The sequence below is a fragment of the Camponotus floridanus genome, unplaced genomic scaffold (assembly GCF_003227725.1).
Source record: "Camponotus floridanus strain SB8 unplaced genomic scaffold, Cflo_v7.5 scaffold191, whole genome shotgun sequence".
In the NCBI taxonomy this organism is placed as follows: domain Eukaryota; kingdom Metazoa; phylum Arthropoda; class Insecta; order Hymenoptera; family Formicidae; genus Camponotus; species Camponotus floridanus.
In genome coordinates this window covers 85,233-100,221 of record NW_020229316.1, presented here as the reverse complement: position 1 = coordinate 100,221, position 14,989 = coordinate 85,233, and the positions used below count along the sequence as shown (strand labels likewise).

General features: G+C 30.6%; 2 non-coding genes and 1 pseudogene across 2 annotated transcripts; all 3 read right to left on the bottom strand.

Moving 5' to 3' along the window:
- Window positions 1–2,942: 2,942 nt before the first annotated feature.
- Window positions 2,943–14,732, bottom strand: LOC112637673 (annotated as a pseudogene).
- On the bottom strand, window positions 12,818–12,889 carry Trnaa-ggc. Its single transcript has one exon. It is a non-coding gene; the product is annotated as a tRNA-Ala (tRNA).
- Window positions 13,249–13,320, bottom strand: Trnaa-ggc. The gene has a single exon. It is a non-coding gene; the product is annotated as a tRNA-Ala (tRNA).
- Window positions 14,733–14,989: the final 257 nt, after the last annotated feature.

Below are 14,989 nucleotides of genomic sequence, written 5' to 3'. Positions count from 1 at the left end.
GTATAATATTAAAACGCGTTTTGCTACAAGTGCAGAATGCTTTAAGTTTAATAAAAAAACTTGGAAATTATAAAAAGATGTTTAAGCAAGATAAGAAAACACGTCTTTGAAAAACGTCCATTAAATTTTATTAATTAGTGTTTATAAAATGTTTATTATCAAATACTTATCACGATGATATATATACAATTATTTTACATACACTCGACATTAGAATATTTTAATACGAATAAATGGACTATTTCCCATTTACCTATTCAATTGAGAAAAATCTGTTTAATATTCCAAATCCCAAACGAGGGATCCAGATAAATAAACAAATAATTTAGATTCCTCGTTGGAGTTTAGAATAATAAACAAATCAAGTCAAAGTTGTTTAGTATTATAGATATTACATATCATTAATCATATATATATCATTAATAAATATCATTTATATATCATTAATCTAATGACTCGACCAGTTTGTGTCATTACAGAAGATCAATATTGAAAGCAACATGATAATAAAACGAGATGTCACTTCCACGCCAAAAAAATTGTTGTTGAAGTGTTTATAGTGCATATCTATGCATATATGTATATATTTTTTAAGTATTTTTTTTTTACAAAAACTTGATATTTGTACTTTGATTAAAAATCAATTTAAATAATATATCATAAGATATTGAGGTATCTGAACATCTTTATGTTTAGCTAATAATAACAAAGCAAACATTATACTCGCTGCTGTAGTATCATGACCCTGTAATCAGATCATTTGGAAAATGGTACATATATATCTCCGTTTCATTTATAATTCTTTTACTTACTACTATGTAATTAAATCGATCAAAAAATTCATTCAGCTTTTAAATTTTATTTTGGTTAGAATATCCATTTACTAAACGGAACTTGATTTAAAATTGTATTGATAATGTATTATATAAAATGAAAAGAATTTGAAAAAGCAGAATATGAATATATTTAGAATACATAGCACATAAAATTATAAATATAATTATATTACAATTAAATGATTATATAAAGTGAGTTTGCACTTATAAAATTATAGAAAGAAAGAGAACAAAACAAATGAATTTTTCGATTAATTTTAAAATAATTGTGTGAAAATTAATAATACATAAAAAAAAATTTATGTTTTTACTAATTTATGTTTTAAAGGTTCTTGAAGACCTTAGGCCCAAAATATCTAATGAAACTACGGGATGCTAAAGTTCCACTTACAAAATCTTGGCGTGCTCGAGTCACATTATAATACATATAATTTTACAAAATTTGCGAATTATATACCTGTAATTAATTTCAATTATAGAAATATGTCAATTATAATACGACCCGAGCACGCCAAGTTTTTGTAAGTTGTTTTGGTCTTAATTTTTTTAGTTCCAAATTTACTTCGAACTTATTTTGAAAATCATTTTCATTTTGTCGAGAATCTAATATATAAATGCAAGATTGAATTTGTGACAAATACTTCAAATTACAAGGTAGAATATTTTTTATGTACTTGGCGTATTTTTTTACCTTTGTAAGGTTTTTTTTTGGAAGGATTATGATTATTTCTCGAAACAGTTCAATTTAAAGTAAAAATATAACATTGATACAAAACCGAGTTGGCTGTTCTCCATTTCTCCATATTTCCATTTTTCCACATTTCTGCACATTTCCTTTCCTTCATTCCTCCATTTTTCCACATCTCCATATCTGCATACTCATGTAAACATGATCGCATCCCTTCCTATATATATGATCATAAGAATTATCAAGTCATCTATCGCGTCGATCTTAGTATATGATGATTGTTTCCCAAAACAGTTCAATTTAAAGTAAAAATTTAACTTCAATGCAGTCTCAGTTGGCATTACTCCATTTCTCCATATCTCCATTTCTCCACATCTCCATTTCTCCACATTTCCATATATTTATACTTATGGTCGCATGCATCTTTCGTATACAATATATTTTCGTAAAAATTATCAAGTCATCTATCGCGTAGATCGAAATATATTATGATTGTTTCTCAAAACAGTACAGTTTAAAGTAAAAATATAACTTCAATGCAGTCTCGAATTGGCATTTCTTCATTTCACCATTTCTCCATATCTCCATATCTCCATATCTCCATTTCTCTATATCTTTATTTCTCCATATCTCCATTTCTCCATTCCTCCATTTCTACACATCTCCATCTCTGCATAGTCATGAAAACATGGTCGCATGTATCCTTTCCTATATATGCTTGTAAATTACAAATCCCTATCAATTGCTTCAATGTACTTGGCTAATTAATCATTGATTTCATATTTAGTTTTGATTTTTTTTAGGAAAATTATATATATATTTTGAGGGAAAATTTTTATAAATTATTATTTATTATAAGGGTATTTTTTTATTAAACGTTTTGTTGCATACAAGATGGAATATTTTTTATGTATTTGGCGTATTTTTTTTACCTTTGTAAGGTTTTTTTTGGAAGGATATCACTGTTTATCAGTTTAATTCCAAGCTGGATTCCTTGTTGGGATTCAGAATATTTATTTATATATGATTTAATATTTATTTATATATGATATCATATATCACTATATTTGGCAAAACATAATTAGATGATATTGACAAAATCTATATATGGCCAATTTTATATGGACTTTTTTTCCCGGGATTATAGAAATATATCTTTATATAATAATATACAAATATATATATATTCATATCAATTTATACATAAGCATATCTATTTTTATATGGACAAAATTGATATATAAGTTTGTATAACTAGATATAATCAGTTTTTTTGTCTAATTATATATGAAAAATTTTTTACCGGGTTTTAATAATCAGAATTGTATGCCTTGACATACCGACGATTGAATAATTCTACATTGCTTAAGCCATTCAGACCTGAATTTTTTATTGTAATGTTATGTTATGTTATGTTATGTTTTTGTGCATATTTGTGTACATAGGGTCTGAATAGGTTAAAGACACACACACACACAGACGCACACGCGCGCGCACTACGCTGATTATGCACATTTCCGCCGAATGTTTAACCAGGATATTCAACCAGAAAGGATACCAGAGTCGAGGGTATTAAGAAAGATGCAAACAATATCCATCTCCATATTTTTATAATTAAATATAATGTTCATATACAATCATTCATGCGTATTTTGTTCATAATTGCATATATATAATATATATAAGGATTTTCTCGCAATTTGCACATCTTATTTGCACACTCATAGTATTTGTATTAGATTTAAATGGCTATTTTCGTGTAATAGGGATGAATCTCATATGAACCGGATGAGAAGGACGAAGTATTATATCGACCTTCAGTTGAATATCCTTTAAACCTTCAACGGGCTCCAAATAAAAATTGTGCACCAAAGGAGCTATCATAGCCTTCAATTCCAACAGACCGAATCGTTGACCTAATAATATACAAAATTCGAAGTCTCTCAAAAACTATCAGCATGAAGAAAAATGAAAATCCCAAACAATTCACCTATGCAATTTCTCGGTCCTGCGCTGAATGGTAGGTAGGAATAAGGATGACGATTTCGTATGTTTTCGGGCAAGAATCTATCAGGATCAAATACTTCTGGATTTGGCCAAAAATTAGGATCTCTGTGAACTCCGTAAATATTAAGATGTAAGATTGTTCCAGCAGGTACGATATATGAATCTGAAAAATATAAGAAAATTTCAAAATTTACAAAAATAAGACTTTTTGAAAAAAAAAATAAAATGTACATAATATTGTATTTTTAAAATGTAATATAATATATTAAATTTTACATTCGATAATATATACTTTGTGTGATGTGACATATTCAAAAACATGTCAAATAAAGTGATTAATTACGTAGTTTTACATCTTCCGCAGTATTTCGTGATATTATAAACACGCTGGGATACAAACGTAGAGCTTCTCTTAAACATCTATCTAAATATGATAAATTTTGCAATGATTTCATCGTAAGTTTCCCTCCGTTCTCTTGCATCGCGGTAGTAACTTCTACCCTCACACGTTCCTATGTCATCGATAATGATTAGAATATATTTTTCAATTTAAATTTTTATATGCATAAATATAAATAAATTTATAATAAATTATAACATATTGTTTATATTTGTTTTGAGATGTTTTTTCGGAATTTATATATTAATGTATGTATAGAAAAATACAATATAAATAAAAACTTGATATTTGTACTTTGAATAAAATTCTCGATTTAAATAATATATTGAAGTATACCTGAACATCTTTGTGTTCAGCTAATAATAACAAAGCAAACATTATACCCGCTGCTGTAGTATCATGACCCTGTAATCAGATCATCATATTGTTTTATGTGTTTAGATAATATGTACAAACAATTAAAAAAAATATTACATTTACGTACTTCAAACATGAAAGTATCGACTTCCTCTCTTATGTCCAAATCAGTTAAAGAAGTTTCTCGAGCTGCCGCTATTAATAGGTCCAACATGGCTAGCCTTTTCTTTTTAACTAGAAATAAGCAAGGCATATTAGCATCATTTTTGCATATCGTGCTTTAACTATATATAACATTGTTCTCGTTTAAAATTTAAACTTTCTTGCAAATAGTAATAATTTATTCTTATAGCGAACATGTATTGCATCATTTCGTGTAAGTATACATATATGTTTAATGTAAATAGAGTATAATTCATAATTTTAGATTGTAAAATCGAATTTAAGTTAGAAGCTCTGAGTTCTCACATACTTCCAAATATTTCGACATCTTCTGCCTCCGTCTCTTTATTATCTTCAATATTCTTTAAGTATCGATTACCTGTACGTTCATGATAAAGTTTTCTTTCCGCGATGACCTATACACAAGTACGATATTTAATTTTTGTGTTAAATAGCAATGGCATATTGTATTACATTATAAATATTAATAATATGTTATTAATATTACGAGATTTATTGTAATTTTTAAAAGTGTTATTTGAAGGACTTGATAACATGACATATAACGTACTTTTTCTGTAAATCCATGCAATATCTTCAAGAGATTTTTTTGTTTTCTTCCTTGTGGTGATAATGAGAATAATAAATCATTATACAACCAAGGCCTGCATCCTCTAGATCGAAATTCATTAAGTTATATAATATTAATAATAATGTTATTATTTTGTAAAGCCTTATAAAGTCATCATGAAGTAATAGAGTAATCTTAACTCTAAATAATCATAGGTTATAGACAATATATAAACAATTTTAAACTATGTGTGACGAAAAAAAGTTATGTAGATCCTTTTAAAAACATTGTATTTTTGTTTTAGCTAAATATTTTTTTATCACCGCTAAATATTTTTTAATCTACGAATTTTGCCCACACAATTTATTTCCCTCAATTTTTCAATAGTTTCATGATTAAAAGCAATTTGAAATAAAACATTTAATGCAGCACAATACATTTTAATTGCTAATTATGGGCTTAAACAAATCAATGTTTATATTAATATTGATATAAACAGTTGTTCACTTTCACATGACTTTAATAATCAATCTATTTTTTTAAATGTATAGCTATATTATTATAATGAAGCATCATAGATATATCACACAATTATTTATTATTCTGTCATATATTGAATTACCTATAAACTATCAATTCGATTATTTCATGAATTGCATTTCGATACTGATGTTGGAATTCGTCGAATTTTTCCAGAGAGACGCCCATGGCAGTTTCTAAAATATATTTATTATACAGAGTTTTCAGAAATCGTGGACATAAAATGCACAGTACGATTGTCCGTGCCAGACAATGTTTTCCTTTGGCAAAAGTGCGTTAAATATTACTTTTTAAATGGAAACAATTAATTAAAGGATTTGTTAAACAAAACACATTTGTTGAAAATATAAATAAATAAAAAATATTTTTTATAGAAAATATGGGAATTATATACTTTCATTTTCTTAACTTCATTGAACTTAAAATCACAAATTCAAAATAATAATCACTCAATTGAAGCACTTAGATGAGTTTGCTTAAATCTACCAAATTTCCTTCGTCTATAAATTGATCGCTGGTTAATCGTCATTATTATGCGTGAAAAATCCGACTTTCCTAATATCATACCGTACACCATATATGATTCAACTGCCTATCTGGTCCAGAGCACTCATTCGTAAGCTTAAAATTGTTTTTATTTCAAAAGTAGTGTTCGGACAAATTTTTGCCAAAGAAAAAAGTTGTTTCTTCTGGCATGGACATTCCAGCTGTGCATTTCGTGTCCGCGAATTTTGGTACACTCTGTGTCGAGATCGAATCATCGAAGATTATTACGGAAGAATATTTCATTGATAGCTTTGACAATAAAAAATCGAATTTTGTTTATTTTCACTATACCATTGCATACGTGTGTTACGACGCGGTATGTGTGTGTGCGTGTGCGTGTGCATGTGATATTTCGTGTAGAAATAAATTCTTTTCTTAAATTATAGTCATTTGGAATGTTACCGCATATCGCGTTTAACGTATGTTCATTAATAAATGGTAAAATAAATCTTTCACAACTGTCCCTCCAACATCCTTCAAAGATCTTGTCATGCAATCACTTTCCTTGATCAAGATATCAACAAACTGATTTAATATATTAAAATGGAAGGCAGGAGTTAATATCTTTCGCCGTGTTTGCCATTTAACGCCTGGAACAAAAACGAAATAAAATTATACGATAAAATACAAATAATAGGATATAAGATTTATACATATTACAGCGTCTCTTTTACAATTAGTTTAATGTTTACTGCCGATTATTAAATAACAATATTATTCTGCGTTTTTTTTATATCGTAAAATTCTTTTATAATTTTTTAAATATATCTTCTCATAAAAGTTTTACAAACGGTAAGTATTGGAAGTATTAACTTGAATTTAATTATTATTTTGTAATTAAATTTTTATATCAAAAACAAATTAGAGAACGTGAAAAACCAAGCGCCGATGTACATAATGAGCTTAACAAAAATATATGCAATTATTATCAATAATTCACATTAAATTATAATAAATTAAAGATCGAAATACAAACAATTTGGTTTAATCCAGGTTCTTATCAAAGTTATTACAAAAATATTATAAAATGTGAGCGAAAGAATCATAAAAAAATATAAAATAATAAATCAAAATTTAAATCTTTATTGATTGATGAATAAAAAGTATATGAAAAATTATTAAAAATGTCCGTTACGTAATGATGTTTGATTTACATTTGAAAATTTTTAACTGAAATATCTTATAGAGAGATCATCTCTACTATTTCTTTTAAATTTATTAATTTACATAACAATAAAGTTATATAAGTTATATTATATAAGTTCACCATTTAAAAAAGATAATATTTAAATCTAATTGTAATATTTCATTTAATTGTTTGTAATACAGATAGATGACAAAACTTCAGTGCAACCGAAATAATTAAATATTAAGTATTTCGAGTGAGAAAAATTATTTCATCCAGATGTGAGTCTTATTAAAATTGCGTAATTAATTTGTCACACGAAAATTCCGTTACTTCAAAAAATCATATTTACGTCATCTCCAACCGAATTTATTTAGTATTAAGTTTTACAATTTTAACGTTTCGACCAGTATAGCAATTCCTATTATTTTTTCATTTATTTAGTTCATTATTTGTTTTCAACTTTGCGTTGTTATGTTCACACAAGATGGTGGATTAAGGGAGTATTCTAGAAACCGAATGTTTGTATGTTATTTTTGCAAATTTTTTTAAAGAACAGTGTAAGTTTTTTGGGATGTGGTTTTTCTCACCGTATCCAAAAAATTTATATGTACATACTTGAAGATATTTCCAAATTTTTTTACTAAAAATAATTATAAATAAGTGCAATATTGAATAAGTTTTTTAATAAAAATTTGGTCCATGGCTCTTATGATTCTGGAGGGCCGTTCTGCTCCTAAAATCTAAAACAAAAAACCAGAGAGATTCTTAATTAGTATGAGTTTGGCTATAGCAGATATCGAAATGAAAAAATTATTAAAAATTTTAAAACTGTAAAAAGGCTGCAAGAATTAAAAAAAATATTTTGACTTGATTTTGGGAGTTGCTTTAACTATACTTATGCTGACGATGTGTGCATATTCGACTCAACTGGTTTTAGAGATATCATGAGATATCATAAGATATGTAAGAGGCAAAAATAAAAAACGTATTCAAAGTTTTTCACATTGATTACATAGAGATAATTTTACTTACGATCGATCAGCTAGTGCAGGAGTATGCAGGGGACCTTCCTCCTGCTCATAAAAGTCTTACTGAACTGTTCCCTCTTTCCTGCGATTTAATCTCTCATCTTTAACAAAATCAGTTGAACGCCGTTTCAAGCGGGTGATACGAGTTTCGTTACAAAAATTTGCGTACATCCCTGCATGCTGGGACCAGAAGTCACTCATTAAGTTCACAACTTTCAAAATTGGTATAAATCCTTCATTGAAGACAATAATTACCAGAAAAGTTACTACTTCAATCTTTATCCCAGAATGAAAATGTTTTGGAGCAAAAGTTCAAATCAATAAATTCAAAAAATTTTAGTTGTTATTTTGTGTTTCTCCTAAGCAACGTTTTAACAGTTCACTAGCCGAACCTAGTCAAAATATGAATGGCCACACAATGCTCTATTGTGCGCCGCGCGGCCGAAGTGTGCGCCAGAGATCGCTTCTTACCGGGTGCTATAACTGTGTCAATTTTGTGAATCGAACTAAATCCTTTTGCAGACATATTTTCCACACCAAATTTTTGCAAAAAATCATTTTTTTTTGCTAGACTAGAATACTCCCACAATACACGATAACAAACTGAAATAATGTTTGTACGTTTTTATATGCTAACATGTTATATGCTATTGTTACCTGTACTGGTGAGGAGGCCTGTGCCCAACCAGGGATGTGTTATATTATATAAACGACTTTTCTTGATGTGCTTAGTGCTGGTTAATATTTTCTATAATGACCAGAAACATTTATTTATTATAGCATTCAATATCAGATGCACAAATAATTAACTAATTGTATCTGATATTTTAATCTAATCTGTATGAATTCTGAATCAATGCTTTTTATTTTTTTTGTTTTAATATTTTTATCAGCAAAAATCTTCTGAAAAGCATCTTCGTGAAATACAAAATTTATAATCTACATAAATTGTAATGTCTGTAGAAAAATAAATCTTTCCAGAAATTTCTTTATTACCTCCAGGTCATCTGGATGACGGATAAGCACACCAAATACAAGAAATCTCCATATTTTGAAAATAGGATAATACTTATCACATAGTGTACACAATAATTTCCATTGTTCCACTAAAAAATATATTATAAATATCAATACAAAAATTAAATAAAATTGAATAAATTTAAAAATTTCAAGTAATAATAATTAAAAATTAAATCAAAATTGTCAAATTAGAGACACAACAGGATAATTGGGGCTCAAAGAAGAAACAGCACTTCTTTCCTTCTGATTATTCGTATATTTCAAATTAAATATAATTATACTAACAAAAGCAAACGTTTTGGATAATCTTTTGATCCCTCTTTTGATTCAGTTCAACTTTAATAATATGCGTTACAAAGTGTTATACGCGCCGCGATGACACATTAAATTATAAAAATATTTGTCTCCGTTAAAATAACGTAGTGTAGATAACATTAAATTATATCTCGCAGATATCTGGCAGCACATTTTACATTATTTCAAATAATTCTTTAAATTATTGTACTGTCATGTACTAATGTATTAAATCCAGGGTTTGTAAACTCCTTTGTTAAAATTTGTACCAGCGTTAATAACGCCGTCTAGAAGGCTGCTTTCAGATGATTATGGCTGCGTACGGAAAGACGCTCTGGATGCTTTGAAACATCATTCTACCTTTGTACTACATTCTATGAAAATAAAGAATAAAATTTTGGAGCATTCATAGTGCAGTCTTGACCGCAGCCAATATAAACTATCTTCTTAAAAAATTAACATGGTGGCTCAAAATACGATAAATCAAATACGCTTGAAGACACATGTTACAATATATTGTTGTCAATTGTAATGTAATTAACATTTTAACTATATTATTATGTATCTTTCAAGTTGGCTGATGATTCGACGATGTAATGTTTAAATATGTCTTCGATTGTTAGAAAGTAAACATAGACTCAACCGAGAACAAACTCGATTGATTTGATAATAACAAACGTATAAATATATGAACAAACATCTCATATGTTTGATAAATTATCAATTATCGTCGCAAATGCGTGATGCAATATTATTTATAAATTCAAGTTATTTTTTATCACTTGATGAACAGTATTTCAGAGACAAATCTTTTGTCAAATCAGGACTTTCTGTCCAAAATTTCAGGTTCTTCTCAATTAAAATCATGACCAAATTTGAATCTATGATTGATTATGATTGAAAATTGCGAAATATTACTCTGGATATGGTTTCGGTGTCCCGAAATTCGTTGTTTCAATTGTCTATTAATCTAACCAATATGATGCTTCGCAATCATTGCATGAGACTTATATATTGCTGCATGAATCTTTTGGCATTATGTTTTTATGGCAAAACTACGAAATTTATTTGAATTGAAATAAGATAATCCCGTGTCATGATCACTAAGAATTCGTTTAAATTGTTCAAAAATCATTGTTCATGTATAAGATATAGTGAAATATGAAGAGAATTCTTTGAAGGATGGTTCTCATTAAACTCTAAATTTGTTTGATTCTTGGCTAATGGCAACCTCAGGTGTTTTCGTATTACATTGAAAATATAAACCAGAGGATAACACTTGTCCAAGAAAATACTGATCAGCTCAAAATTTTTTTGAGTGAAATTTGGGATGTGAAATAAAAAGGTACGATCTATCAATGCCACAATTATTTGTCTCTTATAGAATAGTGAGTGATTCCATTTATAAATTAGATATTTCCCAGAAAAAGTGGGTTTATGATCTCAAATTCAATTAAATTATTATTCACGACTATCATAACATCAAAGAAATTAAGTTTATTATTCCTTTTTCCATTGTGAACTAAAATCTCGGATAAAAAGAATTGAAGATCTCATTGAACATGAAAGAAGGAATCGCCAAAGTTACCTACATACCTGTAATAAAATAGCAAATTGAAAGAAATATGTCTAATTCCATCATTAAATCTCAAGTCAACATGAGAAACAACAACACAACGATATATCATTATCAATTTGTAAAAAGCGCAGAATCTGATGAATCATGTTTTTGACTAGGAATTAAAATATAAAAAGTTAATTTATGTATATTTCGTATATTACGCATGTTACATAATATTTTCTTGTATTTATATTTTCACTTGACTTGTTAGATTTAACACATTGGCATATTACAATAATTTGAAGAATTATTTGAAACATGTGCTACCACATATCTGCGAGATACAATCTAACATTTATGCGTTCTAATGTACTAATGTACGTATCAAGGACAGTTATTTTTATAATTTGATGTGTCTGCAACACTTTGTAACGCATATTGTTAACATCGCACTGAAGAAGGATTAATAGATCATTCGAAACATTCATTTTTATTAATATAATTATATTTAATTTGAAGTACACGTATAAGAAAGGAAGTATTGTTTCTTCCTTGACCCCCTTTACCGTGTTGTGTCTCTAATTTGCCAATTTTGATTTAATCTCTAATTATGGAAAAATTTTAGTACAACTAATTTTATTGTTATTTTCAATATTAGCGCAACTTTATCTTGGAAATAGACAAATAATTAAAAGTAGGTATATAGGGGGAGTTCTAACTCAGGTCCTCTCAGGGGGGGTGAGGCGCGCGGGGAATTACGGTGGCGCGGGGGAATGACGTCACGCGGGACGGAGGGGATTTCGGCGGCGGCGCGTGTTAGATGTTTTACGGCAATATTGTATTACATGCCCGATTGATAAACAATATTGCGTACGAACATGTTCGGTTTATAAATAATATAAACAGCAGCATTTCTTCGAAATGCATCGCATGCACAGAGAACAACGCGAGGGAGAGGGAGCGATAGCGCGAGAGCAACGCGTGCGAGGGAGAGGGAGCGATGGCGTGAGAGCAACGCGTGCGAGGGAGAGGGAGCGATGGCGCGATAACAACGCGTGCGACGAACGAGGCGTACAACTAGCGCGAGAGAGAGAGAGAGAGACTTACAACTAGCGCGAGACGAGACTTAGATCAACACATGGGAGATAAGGATACTTATAACTAACGCAGGGATGGGAACGCAAGGAGAGGCATGCGAAATAATTACATTTTTTTAAATTAAAATATATATCAAATTTATTTTAAAATGTGTGTATGTGTATATTATACATATTTATGTGTGTGTGTGTGTGTGTATGTGTATTTAAAATTAAAATTAAAATTAAAATTAAAATTAAAATATAAAAAATATAAAATATAATGATATAATATAAGTATAAAAAATATATAAAATTAACAAATTAATAACTAGATTAAGGCTCTTGTTATGTTAAAAACAATTCTTAATTGAGAATGGGAGCTATATTAAGAGCCAAGGCAGATGGTAGTGCGTGAACTTAAAGATGGTTGGTGATACGCGAAAATTAAAACGCGTAATTATTGAAAAATTAATAACATATGCTTATATTTTACTTGGTGCATAGAGCCAAGATATAGGTTTCTCAAATCCGAGAACACACTATAAGACCCCTCTTAACCCCCCTGAAGAGACGTTGGCGAAAAAAATATCGGGGCGAAGTCGCTGAATCGGGAATCGAACCCGAGTCTTTCGCTTGCCGGGCGACTGCTCTTACCACTGAGCTATTCAGCCCCACACCGATATTTCTCTCGCCAATAGTTTTATTGATATAATAGGAACGCGATATATATGCTCGGCGTAAATTTTAACAAATTAATAACTAGATTAAGGCTCTTGTTATGTTAAAAACAATTCTTAATTGAGAATGGGAGCTATATTAAGAGCCAAGGCGGATGGTAGTGCGTGAACTTAAAGATGGTTGGTGATACGCGAAAATTAAAACGCGTAATTATTGAAAAATTAATAACATATGCTTATATTTTACTTGGTGCATAGAGCCAAGATATAGGTTTCTCAAATCCGAGAACACACTATAAGACCCCTCTTAACCCCCCTGAAGAGACGTTGGCGAGAAAAATATCGGGGCGAAGTCGCTGAATCGGGAATCGAACCCGAGTCTTTCGCTTGCCGGGCGACTGCTCTTACCACTGAGCTATTCAGCCCCACACCGATATTTCTCTCGCCAATAGTTTTATTGATATAATAGGAACGCGATATATATGCTCGGCGTAAATTTTAACAAATTAATAACTAGATTAAGGCTCTTGTTATGTTAAAAACAATTCTTAATTGAGAATGGGAGCTATATTAAGAGCCAAGGCGGATGGTAGTGCGTGAACTTAAAGATGGTTGGTGATACGCGAAAATTAAAACGCGTAATTATTGAAAAATTAATAACATATGCTTATATTTTACTTGGTGCATAGAGCCAAGATATAGGTTTCTCAAATCCGAGAACACACTATAAGACCCCTCTTAACCCCCCTGAAGAGACGTTGGCGAGAAAAATATCGGGGCGAAGTCGCTAAATCGGGAATCGAACCCGAGTCTTTCGCTTGCCGAGCGACTGCTCTTACCACTGAGCTATTCAGCCCCACACCGATATTTCTCTCGCCAATAGTTTTATTGATATAATAGGAACGCGATATATATGCTCGGCGTAAATTTTAACAAATTAATAACTAGATTAAGGCTCTTGTTATGTTAAAAACAATTCTTAATTGAGAATGGGAGCTATATTAAGAGCCAAGGCGGATGGTAGTGCGTGAACTTAAAGATGGTTGGTGATACGCGAAAATTAAAACGCGTAATTATTGAAAAATTAATAACATATGCTTATATTTTACTTGGTGCATAGAGCCAAGATATAGGTTTCTCAAATCCGAGAACACACTATAAGACCCCTCTTAACCCCCCTGAAGAGACGTTGGCGAGAAAAATATCGGGGCGAAGTCGCTGAATCGGGAATCGAACCGGCAAGCGAAAGACTCGGGTTCGATTCCCGATTCAGCGACTTCGCCCCGATATTTTTCTCGCCAACGTCTCTTCAGGGGGGTTAAGAGGGGTCTTATAGTTTGTTCTCGGATTTGAGAAACCTATATCTTGGCTCTATGCACCAAGTAAAATATAAGCATATGTTATTAATTTTTCAATAATTACGCGTTTTAATTTTCGCGTATCACCAACCATCTTTAAGTTCACGCACTACCATCCGCCTTGGCTCTTAATATAGCTCCCATTCTCAATTAAGAATATAAAATTAATTTGGGGGAAGGGGGGGGTTGCATCGGTTCAGGGGGAAGCGGCTCCTGTAACAAAAAAATATATAGTTATAATATATAGTAAAAAAATATATAGTTATAATAAGATTTATAAAAAAATACTTACATCTGTGTTCCCCATTACACATGCCATTGGGCGCCCGAATCTCCCCGGGTGCCCGAATCTCCCTGGGTGCCCGAATCTCCCCGGGCACCCAAATCTCCTCCTCCATATAGGGCTCTTCCCCGAAGAGCCGCCGAAGGTCAAAAATGTCTTCGTCATTCGGGGGACTCTCCGGAGCGTCACCCCACATATAGGAGAGATCATAGCGTCTCCCCCACCGCTCTATCCGCACCCACTGCCGGTGCCGGATATTCATGAATCCCGGTATCCGGACTTCAGATAGGGACTAGAAAATATAAAAAATATAAGTATTATGCACAATAGATGTACAATTTTTTATAAATTATTCGCAAAATCAATACTTACATTCCAGTGAAAGGCTAATTTAACCAGCAGGACCGCGAGCAAGTCTCCAAAGGCCTGCTTCCACCCCGGGCAATTTTCCAA